The following is a 25,139-nucleotide window of genomic DNA, read 5'->3' as shown; positions in this document are numbered from 1 at the left end:
TTTTTAAAAAAAAAAATAACTTTATCCATAAAAGCCTCAGGTACCTATTACTTATTTATTTTTAGATACCTTAGAAACTTTGTTTCTACTGTAAATAAAATTCTTTTAAAATTATGTCATACTTTTTGTGTCTAGAACTTAATTGATGCTGATATTTATCTTGTATCCAGCAACCCTGTTGAACTTTTTATTAGTTTGTAGATTGTGTTAGGTTATTCAATTATCTTTTCACAAATAAGCATTTCATTTGTATAAAACATGGCACTCAAAATTATCAACATACATGTGTAAAGTCTAAAATTACAAAATTTGAATTATAACACATCTTTTATTTTCTATAAATTGATGCAATTTTGACTCAAGCATGCCATGCATTTTGAGCTGGCAAGGAATTTAACCTTAGCCATTCTTGAGACTTACTTCAACCTAAGGGCAAGTCATAGTTCCAAGGTCTTAACACCAAGGCTGACGGGCTTGCAAGTTCTCTCCCTGGCCACATGACACCAATCCAGGAGGTTTACTGATAACACATTTGTTCTCTCTGAGCAGGGTCTCCTACCATTCTGTGGCTCTCTGCAGTGTTCACATCCATTAGGATGACAGGAATTTCAATGGAAACTAATAGCCCTAAGCCCAGTACTCCATTTTTTCTGCCACTCCCATGAAATCTAGCTATCTCATCTGTCTTTGCCTCCAAAGAGTATGAGAAAGCCTCAGAGGTCTCAGAATGCACTGTCCTCACCCAACCCCCAGGCAAGGGATATCTTTTTCTAGGCTAAGGAAAACCCCTGCCCACCTCCTGATTCTTCAAGTCACATAGCTTTCCCCCCTAAACTTTATCCTTCCTTTTTCCTTTCCCAATAGGCTTTCACAAACTCCCAAACCCAGAATCCAGGCTTAATTTTTCAAATCCTAAGAAAGTTTGGAGAGAAGTATTTCTTTCCATCTTTCTAGTTCAGAAGTTTCTAGTTTCTTCCTTCTCTTGAAGGAAAAAAAATAAAACATTTACATTTCCAAATTTAACATGTCTTAATCATCAACGTTTATATCCTGCTGGCTACATAAAATGGTGCTGAAATCTTAAAGATACTCATACTCTACAAAGAACTCAATCATCCATCATTTCTGAGAATTGCTATCACATAACCTCCATGAAGAAATTTTGAGCTGATTTGACAACAATTTTGTATGCTTACCTCTTCCAAGTTTTTTTCTTCTTTACTATTACTTATTTTAATTTTTTGCCTTTAATTGAAAAATGTTGACATTCATAACAGAATAACTTTGTCAACATGTGCATTTCTGTAGTCCTGCTTGTATTCACACTACTTTCTGGGAATAAAAACTCTACTGTGCTGTGAATTAGCTTCTGCTGTACTGCAGAGAATCTTCCACAGCCTACCTGCTGAGCAATCGACATGCCTCAGAAGCTTTTACAGAGACTTCCAGTAGCTTGCCTTGTATCTAAATGTCCCTGCAAACTGCCAATATTTTATGTATCTTTAATAACTGTGGTGCAGTACTGCTTTTGGAGGGTTCTTGAAGTCAGGTGCGCTCTGCCCCTAAGCTTTCAAAGATGATCCAGGTTTCTTCTGTCAAGGGCTTCTCTTTTTTGCACTTCAGGGTGGGTCCCTGGGAGCCCGTCGCAGGTTTCCACCTCCACTGCTACTTTCTATTGCTTCTCGCTGCTTTTCATCTTGATTCCTTTCCCTCTGTTTTGTTTCTTTCCTTATTCTTCTTTCTCCTTTTTCTCTCTTCTTCTTGCCTCTTTGATTTTTTTTTATTTTAAGCTAAGAACATTGGGCATTTATTGTTATCTTCCCTTAGTAAGAAGTCTTCTTTCCATGAGATCAGAGAATTGTCACATTTTATTAGGACAATGTGTGGGCCCTATGGTCTTTGTAATGAGCTTACCCCTCTCACTTCCAGATGCATGATGTTTCCAGACCCATATCTCCATATGAATGAGATATCATTGAACATTCTGTAGAGAAGGTGACATCCTCTAGAAACCATACGGAGTAGTGAATTCAATAGAGTGCTTCACCAGAGCATCACCAGCTATTCCATGAGCAGAAAATTTAGATTGTAAACAAGACATTGTGATGGAGATAAAAGAAAGCCAACTAGTAAAAGAAAGAGAAAGAGAGAGAGACAAGTCCTCAATCTTCTCATCTCGTAGTCATAAGATGACTCCTCTTTCTCTAGGCAGAGTGTTCAAGTTCCAAGCAGGATAAGAAAGGAACAAAAGACTGAAGAGAAGACACCCTTTAAAAAAATATCTCCTGAAATCTTGCTTGTTGACTTTCATTAGCTAGAATTGTATCACTTGTAAATTCTTACATGCAAAGGAGCCTGGGAGACTTAAATATTTTTAGCTGGGTACATTACCACTAGAGAAAAATTTGAGTTCTTTAGTAAGGAAGAAGAGGAGATAGGTATTGGGCAGGCAACCATCAATGTCAGCCACAAATACAAATAGTATCCCCATTTTTAAAGTAAAACCACTGAATCTTATAGCCTTCTCCACAAACATGAACCATGAAAATCTTGGGGATGCTTGGAGGGATCTTAATAAAACTCATCTCCCAGGGAAGACAGGTTTGGACTCTGTAATGAAACTGTGTACTTCAGATTGGCAGCCCAGATATAAGGGATCCTGGAGATAGCTTGCAGCTGTAAGAGACATTTGGATGTGGTTGATCAGTCACTATGGAGGGGACTCATGCAACCAGACCTGTGATAGTGCACAGGAAAAAAAATTGGCCCACCCTATCTCACCATGTCTTCGTGTTGGTGCAGCTGAAGGGTTAGTGGGGAAACCCACAAGCCTATGTTTCTTCTTCATTGTTGTGTCCAAAACACCTTTGGTCTTACAGAATCTTCCCCAGCCAGTGACAGGAAATTCATTCTGAAACCACCAGATGTTTTTTTAATCAGACTAGGGGTGGGGCAGAGGTCTCTTTGGGCTCCCTGCCTGGGCAGAGTTGATGACTGTGTGCACGTAGACTGTGGCAGGAGCGCTCTCCCTTGGAATCTCAGGAAGCAGGGCCATGCAGGGGCGAGACTCCATGATCCTCAGACTCTACCACTTTGGCACTTTCTCTTTCAGTCCTTGATCTGATATTTCCCCTTCCTGACCTAGCCTAGCTGGGGCCCAGGTGAGCTATAAAACCTTCTCTCTCTAATTTTCCCTCTCCATTTAACTCAGAAATCTGCTCAAGAATACTCCTGATGCAAGAAAATCACAAGACCACTCCCCACCATCACCACCCTTAGGAGGTGCAGGAGATCTGACCTTATCTGTATATCAGGAGGCCTCTAAGGGGACCCGGGAACAGTCGCTACGCAGATGGTGCAAGGAAGTTTCAAGGGGGCTTGGAATTCACCTTCACACATGGGATATATTGTTATACCAAAAGGAAGTTTAACTTTGATAAAGATTTTCTGTGTAGTAGTTAAGTCTGCACACTCTACAGCCATACTGCTTAGAACTCAATCCTGGTTCCACCATTGCCTAAATACACAGACTTGGCTTAACCTGGCTATCCCTCGGTTTCAACTATAAAACAGTCACGATATTAGCATAGCCTCCCAGGACTCTCATAGGTGAAGTGAATTTATATAAATCACTTAAAATATTACTAAATGCAGAATAGATGCTCAATAAATATCTACTGGTTATTATCCCACGCCTCTTATTCATGCGCTCCCACGTACTCCACACACAGTCACACACACACAGTCTCAATTTAGCTGTGAGATGAAAGTCAGGGTTAGAGGAAATGGAAAAGGGGGAAATGAAAAGATTCAGATGAGGCAGGGTAAGTTAACTTAGAAAAAAAAAAACATAAAAGAAAGGTCGTTTTTTATTTCTTTAGGTCACATTCCAGGTGAAATTGTTGTTGTCTGCTTTTTTTCTCCTCCTCTTTTCTTGCTTAACCCTGAGAACATATCAAGATTCTTTTAGGCGGACTATCTCTGATTAATGCTTATTCATTTTCTGTTGTGTAACAAACTACCACAAATTCATCAGCCTAATGTAACACCTAATATCTCATAGTTCTGTAGGCCAAAAGTCTGGGCAGGCACAACTGAGCTCTCCGCCCAGATCCCAGAGAGCCAAAATCAAGGTGTCAGCCAGGCTGAGCTTGCATCTGGAGGCTCTGGGGAAGAATTAGCTTCCAAACTCATTTGGGTTGTTGACGGGATTCCATCCCTTGCAGTTGTAGGACGGCAGACCCATTTTCTTGCTGCCCTTGGTAAAGAGCAGCTCTCGGCTCCTAGAGGCTACTCTCAGTCCTCAGCACAGGAACCCCAGGATCTTCAAGCCAGCTGGAGTACCTCAAATCCTTCTCAAATTTGGAACCTCTATGTATGACTTTCTCTGCTGCAACCAGCTGTGAACATCCTCTGATTTTGAAGGGCTCATATGATTAGATTGGACCCACCCAGACAACCCCCATTTTGCTCCACAATGTGACATAATCATCCTAGCCACAGATTCCAGCCTATTCACAGGTTCCAATCACACTCAGAGGGGAGGGATTATAGAAGGGTGAAGATCACTGGGGGTCATTTTAGGATTCTGCCTACCGCAAATGCCATGAAGTTCAAGGTTGATAATTGAGAAAAATGGGCAGGAGCTGTTCAGGGTCAGTTGAAGAGTTCAGTTTGGGATATCTCCCTCCTATGACATTAGACCTTCTCTGGATCAGGTTCAAGATTACCTCAAAGGCTCAGACACTATGGGAGTGAACACTGATCCAATCAGAAGGCACAGAGGCCTTGGTAGAAACAAGAGCAGGTGGACCCGTGGGCAGGCCAATGTTCACCTAGATTTGACCTGGGAGGTCAGGGGAGACCAGGATTTAGGGACCACAAGACATCAGTGAAAAGTCAGGACATTCAGTGGACCCTGAAATAAAGAGAGTATTTTATTCTCATGGGTTCCTCCAAGAAATATGAAGCCTGATTCAGCTTCCAGTGATAAGGAAAAGTCTAGACTAGCAGGAGGCAAAGAAGAGGGACTTAATAATGAGGGGGAAGACTGGGCTAGTGATCTGAGAGACTGTCAAGCGATTATTAAAGCTTAGGTCTTATCCTCCGGTTGGAGGGACCCAAGGGAAAGATAGGTTCTCTCTTCCTTGAGAGCAGAACTAAAAGACAACAGGCCTTAGACACCTGACAGGGTGATCATTCACACTGGAGACATCAGCTAATTTTTACATTTATTATGACAAATTCAACAACAGATTTTAGTAAACTGCCCTTTTCTAACTCAGCCAGTATACAGTGATAATTTTCTGATAGATGGAAGTAAACAATCTCAGAAAAAAAGGTGCCTTTTTCTAATTTGTATAATGGCACCATGTAGGCCAGCAGAGGCCCCGTGGCCCTCCTGCCCATGGAAACCTCTCAGACTGGAGCTCCACTTGTGTATGACAACCATGTGCCCCATCCCACCTCAACATTGCGTCTGTAGTAACCACCTCTCATAAACTGTGCCCTCTGCAGAAAGCATAACATTAGAATGAGGATCTGCAGTCTGCAGCAGGAGACCACAGAGGAATATAAGGTCTATTTCACCCTAGAAGCCACCACAGATGTGACTGGACCCAATCAGAGCCACCTCAGATCAGACCTCCCCGAATTCTCAACAAAGTTGGCCTGGGTTCCCTGTCAACTTCCTATGCACAGAAGCTGCCAAAGTGAGGCCAGCCACACCTTGGGTGATTTCAACTGATAGAATGTCAGGAAACTAGAGAAGGGAGTAGTAAGGAAGTGAGGCTAACTTCCCAGAACAGTGTCTGTAACTGCATTCCCTTTTACCCTTCAGCGTGACTATTTTGTGCTATATTTACTGCCACCCTTTCTCTTTTCCTGTAGAAAAGCATTCTATGTAATGTGCTCCTTATATAAACACAGTGATACCTGCTTTCCTCCATTCAGCTGTCATCCTCTACAGGCTTGAAATTGGTGGAAAATAGCATCCAGACTTCTATTTAAAGCTCCCAGCCTCGGTCATCATTAACCGTCTCTTATATGAAAGTACCAGTGTGCCCCAAGTACCCAATATACCAACTTTCAAGAATACAGGGAGATGTTTTCCTCTTCAGTCACAGTCTCTGGTAACAATGGTTCAAACGCAAATCAAAAAGACCTCAGATTAAAACAACACATACAAGATTAACGATTCACTCATAAGTGGCATTTGAGCATAGTAGTTACAAGCATGGACTCCGCAGCCACAGCTGGGTTTGATACCCAGCTCTGCCTCTAGCTCTGAGACACTGTGCTAGATATTTACACACCTCTGCTCTGGTTTCCTCATAATGGTACCCACTCAAGAGCTTGTTTTAAGAATTAAAAGGGTTAATACACATAAAGCACTTTGAAAAAAGCCAAGCCCCTGCTAACACCTGACAAATGTTAGCTATGTTACCATTTACTATTTTGTCTTTTATTCTTATAAAGACTTTTCTGGACTTTTACTCATTTGGGGAATAATTTTTTTAAAAAAGTCAAGATATAAAATAAAGGGTTTTTTTTTTTTTCTTCATTAGTTTGTATACCACCCTGGGTTTCTGATCTCTCCACAGACAGACAGGCTGTCCATCCCTCAGTCTGGAGGTTAAGTCGCTTGGGTTTCCCCTCTCTAGATTCTGACCACTGTCTGCCCTAGCGGTAAAAATGTCTTCCTGACCTCTTTGCACGATGAGGGCTGCCCTTTAGTGCTGCATCTGAGAGTCCTGTCCCCTTTGAGAGGGGTTTGTAATGAAATGGTCCTAAGCCCTTCTCTTTCCTGGAACCTCATAATGCCTCAGCGTTGCAAGCACAGACCCAGAAACAAACAGCTTCCACCATCTGGAACATTTATGGGCTCAGAATCCAAAGGTTAAATGGCATACCTCCTGCCTTTAAAATGTTTATAGTTTAAAGGAGATGTACTATCTGCTAGTAAGTTATGACAATGCAGTCCTAAGTCATCGTGAGTTGTATAATGAAGTTAAAAAGACATAGAAGTATAGTGGAAACCCCTCCTAAACATCATGGGCATGAAGGGAGGCTCCTAGAGGTGGTACTGTTCAGAGGTCCAACCAAAGGGAGACACACTCAAGGCACTCTGAGTGTGCCAAACAGCCCATGTAAATGCAGCTTGGAAAGTCGAAACTGGGCATTTCCTGATAACCTCAAGTAATTCTGTATTGTTCTGTTACCAAATGGAAGGGTTAGTGATTTGGACAAGACTGAGCTGGTTGAGGTCTTCCCACACCCCAACCGCACTCTCCCTTTTGGCATTTAAGAAACTTAGGTTTTATCTGATATGAAATTTGAAAATATTAAGCAGCTTTTAGAAGTAAGTTTCATTAACCAGATTTTAAAATGAAAATCTCATTCTGGAAACTCTGTGAAGCAACTCTATGATATAAATTTTCATCCGGTAAATCATTATAAATATTATTTCCCCATCCAGAGCTGTTTTTGCACTTCATGATACCTTTGGTTGAACAGTAGATTTACATTTTCAAAGACTTCAATGTATCGATTTCTGCCAATTACCTTTGAATTCCACATATTGATGGAAAATAGAAGAAATTAATTTTGAGCATAATTTATCATTATTTCTCAGAACACTCCAGAAACTCTAGACATGTGAGCCTCAAGATTATTTCTTTGACAGGCAAGAGAACACTTTTCATCATCAGCTGTATGTTTGCATTACTGGCCATCTTTCCTGATCCCTATATAATATCATATTAGCCTATCATACTCTCTGATAATTTTTTCCTTCAGATTACTTGCTGCCATTTATAATCATATAAGTAAGTTCTCATTGGTTAATTATGTCTCACTCCTCAAGATTAGAAACTAAATCTGTTAGTGTTCACCATATGATTCCTAGTGCTGTGACAGTAACACTTACAGGGTAAGTACTTATTACATCTTTTTCGAATGAAAGAATTTCCCAGACTTGAGATATTCTGTCTTCATCCGTATTATGCAAAAACCCTGTGCTAGGGACTGATTCTCCAATGTTGCTATAATTTGGCTCTCCCCTATATCAGCTCACAGCAACAGAAAGATTCATAATCTGCAAGAAATAATATCTCTAGCTTTGATCAAAGGCCCACCGTGAACTCTTTATGAGGTTCCAGCTGTGGCTACAATGACTATAAAAAATCAACGGCTCTTTCTACATAGCGAACCCTAGAAGGATGATTTGTGGTTACAGCAGTTAATTGCAAATTTGTGGTTATTGAGTAATCACAATACGTTCTCAGCCCTAACTCATTCCCTCAATATTTTTCATTTTTCTGTGAGATTTCTTGAAGGTATTATCTTGTTTTTATCAAATTTAGGGCACTGAAAATGTTGCCAAGGTTTTTTATCATGACTGACTCAGGCCACATTGGAATGTCTACCATCCGTCTGAAAGCCATAGCACAGAGGGTTTTCACACATGGATTCCACCCACCATGCTCCTGGTGTCTGCCTGTTGCAGGTTTCCCCAAGTGTATCATTTGTGCCCTCCTCCCTTCCATCTGGTCAGAGTTCAGGTTAGAAGTAAGATGCCAGAGGCAAACATTGAGGTGGAGCATCGGGCATGTAGTGTGCAATCGTTTTATAATAAAGAAACCTTTTTTTTTTTGAGATGGAGTCTCACTCTGTCACCCAGACTGGAGTACAGTGGCACGATCTCGACTCACTGCAACCTCTGCCTCCTGGGTTCAAGAAATTCTCTGCCTCAGCCTCCTGAATAGCTGAGATTACAGGCGCCCACCACCATGCCCAGCTAATATTTTTGTATTTTTAGTAGACAGGGTTTCACCATCTTGGCCAGGTTGGTCTTGAACTCCTGACCTCGTGATCCACCCACCTCAGCCTCCCAAAGTGCTGGGATTACAGGTGTAAGCCACCACACCTGGCTAAGAAATCTTTATAATAAATTAAAAAACTGGCATGGAAATCACACAAAATAGACTTAGTGGCATTCCTAAAGATGAAAATCTATTCTTTATATAAAAAGGTAACACTGAGGATGCACAATTAGTCCTCGCTTTTAGAATGTCATGTTCCTAGAAAGGAACCTTAATGGTGGAAGGTAGAGGTATGTAGGAAGGGGCCTGAACATCACTCAATTTAAAAGTAACCATTAAAACAGACAAAGGGGATGAGATCAAATGTCAGAAATCAAATAATCTGTGGAGAGACATAAAAAGTTGCATGGATATGTTGCATAAACTGAGAAAAGTGCAAAAATTCACTTGCAGATAATTAATTCATTCTAAGTTTCCTCCAAGCCTGATTCACTAGAGATCCCAAGAAGCTACTGGAAAGTCACTCTTTTATTGTATCACTCATCCTTCAACAGTCTTCTGAGTATCTTCTAAGTAACTTACAAATTACCAGTTTCTCACTACCTCTCTCCTTATGACTCCATACTCATCCCATGCCTTAACATCCACATCTTGTGTATTTTGCATCATTTCCTATCATCTGCATCATTCCCTGGCAACATAAAAGCTCTCCATTGTCCTGAAGGCTGTCATTGAGCACACCAGAGTACACATTCGATTATTCTTTAGCTGTTGTTGCCATCACTGTCTGGTTGGATAATCACATAAATGTAACACAAGAATAATGAAGTATATGGAAGTGTGAAAGAAAAGACAATCTCTTTTGAGGCCAGCAGTTTCTTCTGGAGGACTGAGCCACAACTCTTCCTTTGTCACTAAATTATTTGCCAATGTAGACATCTCATTTTCCCAATGAGATGCTTTGCTTGTAGAAGACATGTGTGAGTTCGTTCTCACATTGCTATGAAGAATACCCGAGACTGGGTAATTTATAAAGAAAAGAAGTTTAATTGACTCACAGTTCCGCATGGCTGAGGAGGCCTCAGGAAACTTACAAGGTACACAGAGCCAAACCATATCAAAGCACAAGATAGTCTTCCTGCCCTCACTTCGGCTGAGAATCTCAGAATGTTCTTTATAAGGTTACAATGCTGGCTTTACTCTATCAATGGGAAGCATTTAGGTGAAATTCCTGGTCAGTCTCCCAGAAACGTATTGTAAAAGGGAAAAAGAAAAGACCCTCCATCACAAACCTTGGTTAAATAGAGGGGAGAAATATTTAAAGAGTTCCAGGAGATAAAATACTTTTTCTTTTCTTTCAGAGATAAGGTCTTGCCATGTTGTGCGGTGGCTATTCACAGGCGTGATCATAGTACACTACAGCCTCAAACACCCAGGCTCAGGCAATCCTCCTGTCTCACCTTCTTGAATAGCTGGTATTATAGAACATACCACCTCACTCAGCTGAGAAAAAAAAATTAATGGCATGATGTCCGAGGAAATTATCTTGTTTTAATTTATGAGAAGATTCTCTCTTACCTTTAACTTCCAGCCTGAGACAAAGGAAGAAGTATCAAAAATTATACTTTCCCACTTTGTCTTATCCGGACTCCTATAAAAGCAGAGCCTGAATCAAGGATAAAAATGATAACAATTTGTTTGAGAGGTACAAATCCAGTGCAATGATAGTGAGGAAAAAGAATGAGTCAAGTAAAGATGCAATGCAATTTGGTGTTACAGTACCATAGCTGCCCACTACTTCACAACAAGCTGCTAAGAGACAAGGCAAGTTGCTTAACAAGCTCAGACATTCAGCATGTGGGACTTACTTCTCTAGAACAATTTCAAGGAGTGTCACAGGAAAGAATAGCATTCAGTGTGTGAAACAAAAAGCTAAATTTATTGCTCGCTAGGCAAGGAAGAACAATACTTGTAAAATAGTGCCTCTGAACAAAGCAAGAACTAATCTTATACAGGATTTGGGAAATGTGAAATCTAGAAATTAGTGGGCTCTCAGAAGTGGGCTTTAGAGTATTTTCCACTATGTAAGTATGGACACTGGAATGAGGTTGTAGCTGATTGGTTCAGCTACATCTCTCCCCTCAGCTGCCACTCAGGAAGCCAGGTTTCATGCCTCATAGTATGCTGTTTCATCCAAGTCCACACATGGAGCAGCAACCTGGTGTAGATGGAGCACCAACTGAGAGGAAGAAAAAAGAAAGAAATAGTACTGCTTGTTTAGTCATAGAACATTAAGTTAGCAGATGACTTAGCCTGGCCCTGGACTGTGAAGACTAAGGCACAAACCTTTCTTGATGAGGGGACCAAAGTGGGGATTATCTATAGGGAATAATATCCCAGAATTACTAGGAATCTCAGTTCCTCTTCTTTCTCAGTTTTCCTTCAAAAATGAATGGAACTCTTGACCCCAAACTACTACCCCCATACTGCCCTCCATAAACATCTGATTCTGATTTTACCTAAAACATGAAGAAGCCAAAGCCTTTTCACTGTGCAACTCATGAGACCATTACAATGATCCCTCTTGCCAGGGATTTATCACACCTGGATCCACTACATAACAGTAATTTGCAGGTATGCCCTATCAGGGAAGGAGTAGAGCTTGGTTTCCGTGCCCTGGTGATCTCCCCTGAACAAGGGAACCCCAGGTCTCCAAACACCAGAACACATGTCAGAGTAGAGCATCTGGTCCGGGGAGCTGGGATTAAAAGTAGAAAAAGACCTGCTAGCGCTCTAACTCTCCCCATCTGTGATCTAGCTCTGCTTCTCTCTTTAGTCTATTCACGTCCTCTCTCTTTAATCTCGAAAGATTTCCCTAACAGCATCCCACTGGGGACCACTTCCAAATTCAAGCCTGCTCAAGGAAGAGAGCTGGTAGCAGAATACCAGAATCACAGGCTTGTGTGAAAAGCAACCTGGAGAGAAGGGCTTTCATGCATTCTTGCAGGAAAGATGGAAACCTCGGTCTTCTTACTAGAGGAAGGATGGATTAAATAGTTTCTGTAGGTTTTACAAATATTGTTTATTAGGGTAAGGAAATTTTTTCCATTTTTGTTTACTAAAAGAGTATTTTTGTTGAGGAGATGTTAAATTTTATCAAAAGCTCTTATATTTATTGAGCTGATTTTAGGATTGTTCTCTTAAATATGTGTGGCAAATTATGTTAATTGATCTAAGGTTAAATGAGATCTGTATTCTTAGATCTGCAAACCTAACTTGCTCACGATGTATCAACATTTTGCATATTGGTGGACTAATTTTGAGAGTTAATACTTTGTGTAGGGCTTTGATTCAGTGAATCATGAATGAGATTGACCTTTACATTTCCTTCCTTATTCTGTTCTTTGTATCAAAGTGGTGCCAACCTTATAAATTGAGATGGCTACTATTCCTTTCCTTTATCTCTTTGGAAAAGTTTTTAGAATAATAAAAATCTTTCTTTCTTCAGTTTCAGTAGAAATTAACAGTAAAGTCATCTAGGTCAGTTCTCTATGTAGAAAAATTTTTGACTACTGGCACAATTTCTTAGTATTACTCAACTTTGCAAATTCTTTTTAAGTCCATGTTAGGTGATGATATTTCTATTTTGTCTAAAATTTCAAATTTATTAGCACAAATGTTTTTATAATATTCTTGGCTTATCTTTTAATGGTCCACAGCATTTGTAAAAGTATTCTATTCTGAGTTCCTGATATTAAACACTTGCGCCTTCTCTGTTTTTTGTTAGTTTCTCCAAAGATTTGATAACTTTATTAGTCTTTTCATATAGTTAATCTCTGCTGTATTAAATCTCTCTATTGTATGTTTGCCTGTTATTTTATTAACTTCTGTTGTCTCTTATTATTTCTTCCTCCTACTTCATTGAGTTTATCTCACTTATTAATCTCTAACTCCCTGAGATAAGTGATCAGTTCAATAATTTCAGTTTGTTGTGATTTAAGAGTTTTAAGACTAAAAAATATCCTCTACCTGCTATTGCTGCATTCCAAAATTTTAATAAGTGCTATTATTGTTATTATTCAGTTCTAAACTTTTCATTTTTAATAAATTTTATTTGGACTTATGCATTATTTAAAAGTTTATTTCTCTTTTTCTAATATTGTTGAGTTTTTTATAGTTATTTTATTGATTTCTTGTTTGATTATGTTGTGACTAGACAATATTTGAAAAAAAATACATCTTTGAAATTTCTCAAGAGTTGCTTTACAGCCCAGTAAGTGATTGATTTTGGCAAAGTTTTTTGCGAACTTACAAAAATATATATTCTGCAGTGGGTGGGCACAGTGTTATAGAACTCAGGTTTAATTTATTAAATGACCTGTTTAAATCATCTTTATTGTGCCAATTCCTGAAATACTGATGGATTTATTTATTCTTGGAGTTCTTTCCATTTTTGTTTGTCAATTTTACCTGGTATTAATGCACCTATGATGGCTTTCTTTTGGTTACTATAAATACAGCAAACATGCTTCCTTTCTTTTACTTTCAGTTTTTAAAAATCTGTTGCACTGCACACATATTTATGTTTTGTTTTTATAACTTGTCTGATATTCTTTGACTCTTAACTCGAGCATCTACAATGTTTACATTTAATATAGCTATTAATATATTTGGTGTTTGTTTTTTTGTTTGTTTGTTTTTGTTTGTTTGAGAAAGGGTCTTGCTCTGTCACCCAGGTGGGGTGCAGTAGCATGATCATAGCTGACTGCAACCTTAAATTCCTGAGCTTAAGTAATCCTCCCATCTCAGTCCCCCTAGTAAATAGGACTACAGATATGTGTCACCATGCCTGGCTAATTTTTTGTTGTTATTGTTTGTTTGTTTGTTTTTTGTAGAGACAGAGTCTTGCTACGTTGCCAAGCGGGTCTCAAACTTCTGGCCACAAGTGATCCTCCCACCTCAGCCTCCCCAAGAGCTAGGATTACATCTGTAAGCCACCACACCAAGCCTGGTATATTTGCTTTTAAATCTACACTTAATTTATACTTCATATCTGCCTCAACTATTCTATTGGGGATGAGGTGGTTGTTGTTGTTTTAAGACTTTTTTAGAGTAGATTTAGGTTCACAGAAAAATTGAGAGGATGATGAACAGATTTCTCCTATACCCGCTGACTCCACACACGCATAGCCTCCCCCATTATCGACATTCTCCTTCTGAGTAATACGTTTGCTACAATTGATGAGCCTACATTGGCAGAACATAATCACTCAAAATCCATAGCTTATATTAGGGTTCACTCCTGGTGTTATACATTCTATAGGTTTGCACAAATGTATAATGATGTGCATTCATCATTAATAGTATCATACAGAACAGCTTCAATGCCGTAAAAGTCCTCTGTGATCCAACTATTTCTCTCTCCCCACTCACAACCCCTGGCAACCACTGAACATTTTAGTTTCCATACTTTCGCCTTTTCCAGAATGTCATATAGTTGGAATAATATAGTATGTGGGCTTTTCAGATTGGCTTTTTTCATGTAATCATATGCATTTAAAGTCCTCCATGACTCTTAATGGCTTGATAATTTTTTTTTTTCTTTCTCTCTTTCATTCTCCTCTCTCTTGCCTTTTCTCGGACATGTTACTGTTTACCTTTCCTTTCCTCCCTTTCACTAATATGAAAGTTATACACCCTGTTTATATTAATTTAGTGGTTACATAAAAATACAGTGCCCACTTCAGCAGTACACATACTAAAATTGGAACAATAAATGGCACCTACACAATGTTGACGTGCAAACTCATGAAGTGTTTCATATATTTAAGGGTCTTTTGAAATAACCCAGTCAGACAAAATTAAAGTTAAAATGAATGAAAAAAAACCCATGTGATATATAGGATACCATTAAGTGAAAAAATATTTGCATTGTGGGAATTAGACAAGAGATGGCAAAAGGTGTAGAAATATATTAAATGAAATAATAGCTGAAACTTCCTAAGTCTTAGAAGAAATAGACACATCCAAATACATGAGGCTCAAGATTCCCAAATATATTCAATCCAAACATATATGTTTGAGGCAAATTATTAAACTTTCAAAAGTCAAAATCAAAGAAAGAATTCTAAAAACAGCAAGGGGAAATCATCAAGTCATGTATAAGGGAATCCCCATCAGTCTAACAGTGAATTTTTCAGCAGAAACCTTATAGGCCAGGAGAAAATAGGATGATATATTCAAAGTACTGAAGAAAAGAAAAAAAAAATTCCATCAAGAGTACCATACCCAGGAAATCTTTCTTCCAAAATGAAGGAGAAATAAAATCTTACCCAGACAAATACAAACTGGGAGAATTTGTCACCACTAGACTGGCTCTACAAGAAATGCTCGAGGGAGGCCTATATCTGGAAACAAAAGAATAATATATACCAAAATGAAAACACGTGAAAGTGTAAAAGTCACTAATAGAGCAGATACACAAAAGAGAAAAAGAAAGGAATCAAATGTTATGTCTATAGGAGACCACCAAACTGCAAATATAAATAATTAGAGAGTAATAAAAGAACAAAGGATATACAAAACAATCAGAAGACAATTTTTTAAAGATCAAAATAAGTTCTCATCTATCAATAACAACTTTGAATGTAAATGTTCTAAATTCCCTCAATTAAAGTATATAGACTAGCTGAACAGATTTTAAAAAGAGATCCAGGCTGGGCACAATGGCTCACACCTGTAATCCCAGCACTTTGAGAGGCTGTGGCAGGCGGATCACATGAGGTCAGGAGTTCGAGACCAGCCTGGCCAACATGGCAAAACCCTGTCTCTATTAAAAATATGAAAATTAGCCAGGCATGGTGGTACGCAGCTATAATCCCAGCTATTCGGGTGGCTGAGGTATGAGAATCCCTTGAACTCAGGAGGCGGAGGTTGCAGTGATCCGACATTACACCACTGCACTTCAGCCTGGGTGATAGAGTAAGACTCTGTCTCAAAAGGAAAAAAAAAAAAAAAAACGAGAGAAAGAGAGAGATCCTATTCTGTACTGCCTACAAGAAACTCATCACCAGTGTTGTGTTGTTTTCATTGTAAAGATCCTTCATCTCCTTGCTTAAATTTATACCAAGTTGTTTGTTGTTGTTGTTGTTGTTGTTTTGTTTGTTTGTTTTTTGGATAGCTATTATAAATGGGTTGCTTTCTTGATTCCTTTTTCAGCTATTTTGTTATTGGTGTATAGAAACACTAGTGATTTTTGTATGTTGATTTCATAGCCTGCAACTTTACTGAATTTGTTTCTCCATTCTAGCAGATTTTTGGTGGAGTCTTTAGGTTCTTTAATACATTCGATCATGTCATCTGCAAAGAGGGACAATTTGTCTTTCTCTTTTCCAACTTGGATGTCTCTTATTTTCTTCTCTTGCCTGATTGCTCTGGCTAGGATTTCCAGTACTATCTTAAATAAGAGTTTTGAAAGTGGATATCCTTATCTTGTTACAGTTCTTAGAGAATATCTTCAGTATGATATCAGCTATGTGTTTTTCGTATACAGCCTTTATTGTGTTAAGCTATGTTTCTTCTATGCCTAATTTGTTGACGGTTTTTATCAGAAAGGAATGTGAATTTTATCAATGCCTTTTCTGTATCTGTTGAGATTATCATACGGTTTTTGTCCTCCATTCTGTTGATGTGATATATCACATTTATTTCTTTGTGCATGTTGAACTATCTTTGCATTACAGGGATAAATCTCACTCGATCATGGTGCATTATCTTTTTGATGTGATGTTAGATTCAATTTTCCAGTATTTGTGAGGAGTCTTGTATTTATGTTCATCAGTTATTGACCTATAGTTTTCTTTTTCACTTGTGACCTTGCCTCATTTTTGTATCAGGATAAGCTAGCCTCATAGAATAAATTAGAAAGAATTTAGTCTTCTTCAATGTTTTGGAATAGTTTGAGAAGCATTTGTGCTATTTCTTCTTTAAAAGAAAAATGAACCGAAGTGTTCACCAATGGATGGATGGATAAACTGTTGTATATATACACAATGGGATATTATTTCATCCACAAACAAGAATAAAATCCTATCATTTGCAGCAGCATGGATGAGCCTAGAAGACGTTATGTTAAGTGAAATAAGCCAGGCACAGAAAGACAAATGTTGGATGTTCCCACTTATATGTGGGAGCTAAAAAAGTTGATCTCATGGAGGCAGAGAGTAAAATGGTGATTACCAGAGGCTGCGATAAAGAGAGGTTGGTTAATCCTACAGAAATACAGTAAAATATTAGGAATAATTTCTACTGTGTGAGCACAATAGAGTGACTATAGTTATCAATAATTTATTTTATATTTCAAAATAACTAGAAGGAAAGATGTGGAATGTTGTCAAAACAAAGAAGTGATAAATGTTTGAGGTGATTATAGTGATCAATTATCCTGATTTGATCATTACATATTGTATGCATGGATCAAAATATTACATGTACTCCATAAACATATATAATTATTATGTATCAATAAACAAACCAGATACACAGGCCAGTGGAACAGAATAGAGAACCCCAAATTAAATATATGAATTTGGAGCCAATTGATTTTCAGCAAAGGCACCAAGAACATACATTGAGAAAAGGACATCCCCTTCAATAAATGATGCTAGGAAATCTGGATATCCATATGCAGAAGAATGAAACTAGACCCCTATCTCTCACTATACACAAAAATCAAAGGAAAGTGGATTAAAGACTTAAATGAGAGACCAAAAACTATAAAACTACGAGAACGATACATAGCAAAATCTCTTCAGGGCATTGGTCTAGTCGAAGACTTTATGGGTAGGACTTCAAAAGCATGAGCAATAAAAAAATAGACAACGGGACTATATCAAACTGCAAAGCTTTTACACAGCCAAGAAAACAATCAAGAGAGAAAAGGCAACCTACAGAATGGAAGAAAATATTTGCACACTATGCATCCAATAAGAAACAAATGTCCAGTATATACAAGGAACTCAACAGCAAAAAAAACCTAGTAATTTGATGCTTTAAATGTGCAAGGTATCTGTATAGACATTTTCCACTATGAAAGACATACAAGTGGCCAATAAATGTATTTTAAAATGCTCAGCATCACTAGCCATCAGGGAAATGCAAATCAAAACCATGATGAGACGTCATCTCACCTCACTTGGAATGGCTATTATCAAAAAGACAAAAAATAAATGCTGGCAAGGACGAGGGAAAAGGACACTTTTACACACTGTTAGTGGGAATGTAAATTAGTACAACCATTAGGGAAAATAGTACGGAGGTTTCTAAATAAAACTAAAAATAGAACTACTATAAGATCTAGCAATCCCACTACTGGGTATGTATCCAAAGGAAAGGAAATCAGTATATCAAAGGGATACCTGTACCCTCAAGTTTATCACAGCACTATTTTCTTTCTTGCTTGCTTGCTTTCTTGCTTTTCTTGCTTTCTTGCTTTCTTTCTTGCTTGCTTTCTTGCTTTCTCCTTCTTTCCCTCCTTTATTTTTAAATTTCAGTAGCTTTAAGGGTACAAGTGGTTTTTGGTTACATGGATGATTTGTATAGTAATGAAGTCAGATTTTAGTGTACCGGTCACTCAAGTAATCTCAAGTAATGTACTTTGTACCCAACATATAGTTTTTTAATCTGTCACTCACCTGCCATTCTCCCTTCTTCTGAGTCTCCACTGTCCATTGTACCACTCTTTATGCCTTTGTGTACCCACAGTTAAACTCTCACTTGTAAGTGAAAATAGATGGTATTTGGCTTTCCATTCCTAAGTTACTTCACTTGGAAAAATGGCCTCCAATTCCATCCAAGTTGCTGCAAAAGACATTATTTCATTCCTTTTATGGATGAGTGGTATTTCATAGTGTATATACACCACATTTTATTTATCCACTCATGGTCCGATGGGCACTTAGGTTGGTTCTATGTTTCTGCAATTGTGAATAGTGCTGCAATAAACATATGTGTGTATGTGTCTTTTTTATATAATGACTTCTTTTCCTTTGGGTAGATGCTCGGTAGTGGGATTGCTAAGTCAAATGGTAGAACTGCTTTTAGTTCTTTGAGGAATCTTCACACTGTTTTCCATAGAGTGTACTCATTTACCTTGCCACCAGCAGTGTATAAGCATTCCCCTTTCATCACATCCATGCCAACATATGTTATATTTTGACGTTTTAATAATGTCAATTCAAGCTGGGGTAAGGTGGTATCAAGTTGTGGTTTTAACTTGCATTTCTTTCATGGTTAGTGATGTTGAGAATTTTTTCATACGTTTGTTGGTTATTTGTATATCTTCTTTAGAGAAATATCTGTTCATGTCATTTGCCCACTTTTTGATAGGCTTATTTGTTTTTTTCTTGCTGATTTGTTTGAATTCCTTGTAGATTCTGGATACTAGTCCTTTGTCAGATGCATAGTTTGCAAACATTGTCTCCCATCCTGTTCACTGTAATGATTATTTCTTTTGCTGTGTGGAGGCTTTCTACTTTAATTAGATTCCATTTCTTTATATTTGTTTTTGTTACATTTGTTTTTGGGGTCTTAGTCATAAATTATTTGCCTAGGCCAATGTCCAGAAGAGTTTTTCCTAGGTTTTCTTCTAGAATTTTTATGATTTCAAGTATTAGATTTAAGTCTATATCCCATGTTCAGTTGATTTTTGTATATGGTCAGAGATAGGGATCCAGTCTCATTTTTCTACATGTGGTTAGCCAGTTTTCCCAGCACCATTTATTGAATAGGGTGTCCTTTTACCAATTCATGTTTTTGTGTGCTTTGTTGAAGATAAGTTGATTGTAAGTACTTGGCTCTATTTCTGGATTCTGTATGTGGTTCCATTGCTCTATGTACCTACTTTTATACCAGTACTCTGCTGTTTTGGTTACTATATCCTTGTAGTATAACAAGAAATCAGGTAATGTGATGCTTCCAGACTTATTCTCTTTGCTTAGGGTTGTTTTGCCTATTCAGGCTCTTTTTTGGTTTCATATGAATTTTAATTTTTTTTTCTAATTTCATGAAAAACAATATTGGTATTTTGATAGGAATTGCATTGTATCTGTAGATTGCCTTGGGCAGTATGGTCATTTTAATGATATCGATTCTTCCAATTCATGAGCATAAGATATATTTCCATTTGCTTGTGTATCTATGATTTCCTTCAGCAGTGTTCTATACTTCTCCTCACGGAGATATTTCACATCCTTGGTTAAATATATTCCTAGATAGTCGTGGTTTTTTTTTTCTTGCAGGCATCATAAAAGGAATTAAGTTCTTCATTTGATTCTCAACTTTGTCATTGTCGGTGTATAGCAGTGCTACTCATTTGTGTGCATTGATTGTGCAACCTGAGACTTTTTGAATTCATTTACCAAACTTAGGAGTCTTTTGTAGGAATTTTTGGGGTTTTCTAGGCATACAATAATACCATTGGCAAACACAGATAGTTTGACTTCCTCTTTTCCAATTTGGATACCCTTTTATTTCTTTCTCTTGCCACATTTCTCTGGCTGGGACTTCCAGTACCATGTTGAATAGAAGTGGTGAAAGTGGGCATCCTTTTCTTCTTCCAGTTCTTAGGGGGAATGCTTTCAAATTTTTCCCATTCAATATGAAGATGGCTGTGGGTATGCCATATATGGCTTTTATTATTTTGAAGTATGTTCCTTTTATGCCTAGTTTGTTGAGAGTTTTATCATAATGCTGTATTTTATCAAACTCTTTATCTGTGTTGATTGAAATGATCATGTAGTTTTTGTATTTGATTATGTTTATGTGATGAATCACATTTATTGACTTGAGTATGTTGAACCATTCCTACATCCTTGGGATGAAAGTCATTTATCATAATGAATTATCTTTTTGATTTTCTGTTGGATTTAGTTTGCTAATATTTTGTTGAGAATTTTTACATCTATGTTAATCAGGGATATTAGTCTGCAGTTTTCTTTTTTGTTGTTATGTCCTTTCCTGGCTTTGGTATCAGGGTGTACTGGCTTCACAGAATAATTTGAGGTGATTCCCTCTTATCAATCTTTTGGAATAATTTCAGTAGGACTGGTACCAATTTAAAATGGCTGGTAGAATTCAGCTGTGAATCCATCTGGCTCTGAGTTTGTTGTTGTTGTTGTTGTTGGCAGTTTTTTTATTACTCATTCAATTTCACCGCTTGTTATTGGTCTGTTCAGAATTTCTGTTTCTTCCTGATTCAAGCTAGGAGGATTGTATGTTTCCAGATATTTATCTATTTCCTCTAGACGTATACATAGAGGTGTTCATAGCAATCTCAAATGATCTTTTCTATTTCTGCAGTGTTGGTTGTAACGTCTCCATTTTCATTTCAAATTGAGCTTATTTGAATCTTCACTCCTCTTTTCTTGGTTAGTCTAGCTAATGATCTATCAGTTTTATTTATCTTTTCAGAGAACCAACTTTTGTTTCATTGACCTTTTGTATGAATTTTTGGTTTCAGTTTCATTTGGTTCTGCTCTGATCTTTGCTATTTATTTTCTTCTGCTAGCTTTGGGTTTGATTTTTTTCTTGTTTCTCTAGTTCCCTGAAGTGTAACATTATGTTGTCAGTTTGTTATCTTTCAGACTTTTTGATAAAAGCGTTTAGTGCTACAACTTTCTTCTTAGCACTGCTTCTGCTGTATCCCACAGATTTTGATGAGTTGTGTCACATTATCATGCATTTCAAATAATTTTTTAATTTCCATTTTGAATTTATTGTTAACCCCAAAGTTATTCAGGAGCAGATTGTTTAATCTCCATGCGTTTGTATAGTTTTGAGGGTTCCTTTTTGGAATTGATTTCTACTTTTTATTCCAATGTGTTCTGAGAAGATACGTAATATGATTTCGATGGTTATTAATTTGTTGAGGCATATTTTGTGGCCTATCATATGGTCTATCTTGGAGGATGTTCCATGTGCTGATGAGAAGAATGTATATTCTGTAGCTCTTGGGGAAAACGTTCTGTAAATATCTGTTAGGTCCATTTGTTCTAGAGTGCAACTTAAGTCCAGTGTTTTTTGGTTGACTTTCTGTCTTGATGTCCTGTCTAGTGCTATCAGCAGTGTGTTGAAGTCCTCCACTATTATTGTGTTGCTCTTATGTCTTTTCTTGGGTGTAGTAGCAATTGTTTTATGAATGTGGGAGCTCCAGAGTTAGGTGCATATATATTTAAGATTGTAATATCTTCTTGTTGGATTGATCCTTTTATCATTATATAATGATCTTCTTTGTCTTTTTTTTTTTTTTTTACTGTTGTTGTTTAAAACTCTTTTATTTGATATAAGAAAGGTTACTCCTGCTCAGTTTTTTTGTTTGTTTGTTTGTTTTGCTTTGTTTTGTTTTGTTTTGCTTGAGATGGAGTCTCGCTCTGTCGCCTAGGCTGGATGAAGTGCAGTGGTGTGATCTCGGCTCACTGCAAGCTCCACCTCCCGGGTTCACGTCATTCTCCTGCCTCAGCCTCCCAAGTAGCTGGGACTACAGGCACCCACCACCATGCCCAGCTAATTTTTTGTATTTTTAGTAGAGACGAGGTTTCACCGTGTTAGCCAGGATGGTCTTGATCTCCTGACCTCGTGATCCGCTCGTCTCGGCCTCCCAAAGTGCTGAGATTACAGGCGTGAGCCACCATGCCTGGCCTACTCCTGCTCAGTTTTGATTTTCATTTGCAAGGAATATCTTTTTCCACCATTTGCTTTGAGTCTAGAAGAATCCTTATGTGTTAGAGGTATCTCTAGAAGACAGAAGATATTTGCTTTGTAATTTTTTTATCCATTATGCCAATCTGTATCTTTTAAGTAGAGCATTTATACCCTTTACATTCAGTGTTAGTATTGAGATGTGAAGTACTGTCCTCATCATCATATTGATTGTTACTTTGTTACTTTGTTTTCTTCATGGTGTTATTGTTTTTTGTTTTTTACTTTAAGTTCTGAGATACACATCCAGAACGTGCAGATTTGTTACAAAGGTATACATGTGCCATGGTGGTTTGCTGCACCCATCAACCCATCATCTACATTAGGTATTTGTCCTAATGCTATCCCTCCCCTAGATCCCTACCCACTGACAGGCCATGGTGTGTGATGTTGCCCTCCCTGTGTCCATGTATTGTCATTGTTCAACTCCCACTTATGTGTGAGAACACGTGGTATTTGGTTTTGTGTTCCTGTGTTAGTTTGCTAAAAATGATGGTTTCCAGCTTCATCCATGTCCTTGCAAAGGACATGAATTCATCCTTTTTATGGCTGCATGGTATTCCATGGTGTATATGTGCCACATTTTCTTTATCCCATCTATCATTGATGGGCATTTGGATTGATTCCAAGTCTTTGCTATTGTGAATAGTGCTGCAATAAACATACATGTGCATGTGTCTTTACAGTACAATGATTTATAATCCTTTGGGCATATATCCAGTAATGGGATTGCTGGGTCAAATGGTATTTCTGGTTCTAGATCCTTGAGGAATCGCCACACTGTCTTCTGCAATGGTTGAACTACTTTACACTCCCACCAACAGTGTAAAAGCATTCCTATTTCTCCACATCCTCTCCAGCATCTGTTGTTTCCTGACTTTTTCATGAGCGTTGTTCTAACTGGCATGAGATGGTATCTCATTGTGGCTTTGATTTGCATTTCTCTAATGACCAGGGATGATGAGGGTTTTTTTTTTTTTCATATGTTTTTTGGCCACTTAAATGTCTTCTTTTGAGAAGTGTCTGTTCATATCCTTTGCCCACTTTTTGATGGGGTTGTTTTTTTCTTGTAAATTTGTTGAAGTTCCTTGTAGATTCTGGATATTAGCCCTTTGTCAGATGGATAGAGAGCAAAAATTTTCTCCCATTCTGTAGGTTGCCTGTTCACTCTGATGATATTTAATAAATGATGTTAGGAAAACTGGCTAGCCATATGTAGAAAACTGAAACTGGACCCCTTCCTTACACCTTATATAAAAATTAACTCAAGATGGATTAAAGACTTAAACATAAGACCTAAAACCATAAAAACCCTAGAAGAAAACCTAGGCAATACCATTTAGGACATAGGCATGGGCAAAAACTCCATGACTAAAACCCCAAAAGCAATGGCAACAAAAGCCAAAATTGACAACTTTGAGCTAATTAAACTAAAGAGCTTCTGCACGGCAAAAGAAACTATCATCAGCATGAACAGGTGTTATTGTTTTATAGGCCCTGTGAATTTTATACTTTCAAAAGGTTCTGTTCTGGTGCATATCAACCTTTTGTTTCAAGATTTAGAATTCCTTTTAGCATTGCTTTTAGGGCTGGCCTGGTAGTAACAAATTCCCTTAGCATTTGGTTGTCTAAAAAATATTGTATTTTTCCATTATTTATAAAACATAATTTTGCTGGATACAAAACTCTTGGCTGACAGTTATTCCATTTAAGGAGGCTAAAGATAGGACCCCAGTCCCTTCTAGTTTGTAAGGTTTCCGCTGAAAAGTCTGATAGGTTTTCCTGTATAGGTTACCTGATGACGTTGTCTCACTGCTCTTAAAAATATTTCCTTCCCATTAAATTTAGATAGCCTGATGACTATATGCCTTTGTAACGTCCTTTTTGCAATAAATCTCCCAGAAGTTCTTTGGATTTCTTGTATTTGGATGACTAAATCTCTAGCAAGGCCATGGAGGTTTTCCTCAATTATTTCTTCGAATAAGTTTCCCGAACTTTTTGCATTTTCTTCTCCCTCAGGAACACCAGTAATTCTTAGGTTTTGCCATTTTACATAATCCCATATTTATTGTAGACTTTGTTCATTTCTTTGAAATTTTTTTATTTATTTTTGTCTGATTAGGTTAATTTAAAAGTCTTGACTTTTAAATTTTTCTTCTCCTTGGTTTAGTCTATTGTTAAAACATTCCACTGCATTTTGTAATTCTCCAAATATATTTTTCATTTCCAGAAGTTCCAACTGATTTTTCCTTAAAATATCTACCTCTTTAGAAAATTTTTCACTCATATTCTAAATTGTTATTTTCATTTCTTTATGTTGGTTTTCACCTTTCTCTTGTATCTTCCTGAGTAACTTAATAACCTTTTGAATTCTTTAGTATTTCAAATACTTTTTTTTTTGAGATGGAGTCTCACTCTATCACCCAGGCTGGAGTGCAGTGGTGTGATCTCAGGTCACTGCAACCCCTGCCTCCCAGATTCAAGTAGTCCTCCTGCCTCAGCCTCCTGAGTAGCTGGGACTAGAGGTGCATGCCACCATACCCAGCTAATTTTTCTTTCTTT

The sequence above is a fragment of the Mandrillus leucophaeus genome, unplaced genomic scaffold (genome assembly GCF_000951045.1).
Source record: "Mandrillus leucophaeus isolate KB7577 unplaced genomic scaffold, Mleu.le_1.0 Scaffold980, whole genome shotgun sequence".
NCBI classification, from domain to species: domain Eukaryota; kingdom Metazoa; phylum Chordata; class Mammalia; order Primates; family Cercopithecidae; genus Mandrillus; species Mandrillus leucophaeus.
Note: the sequence above shows the minus strand (reverse complement) of the source record.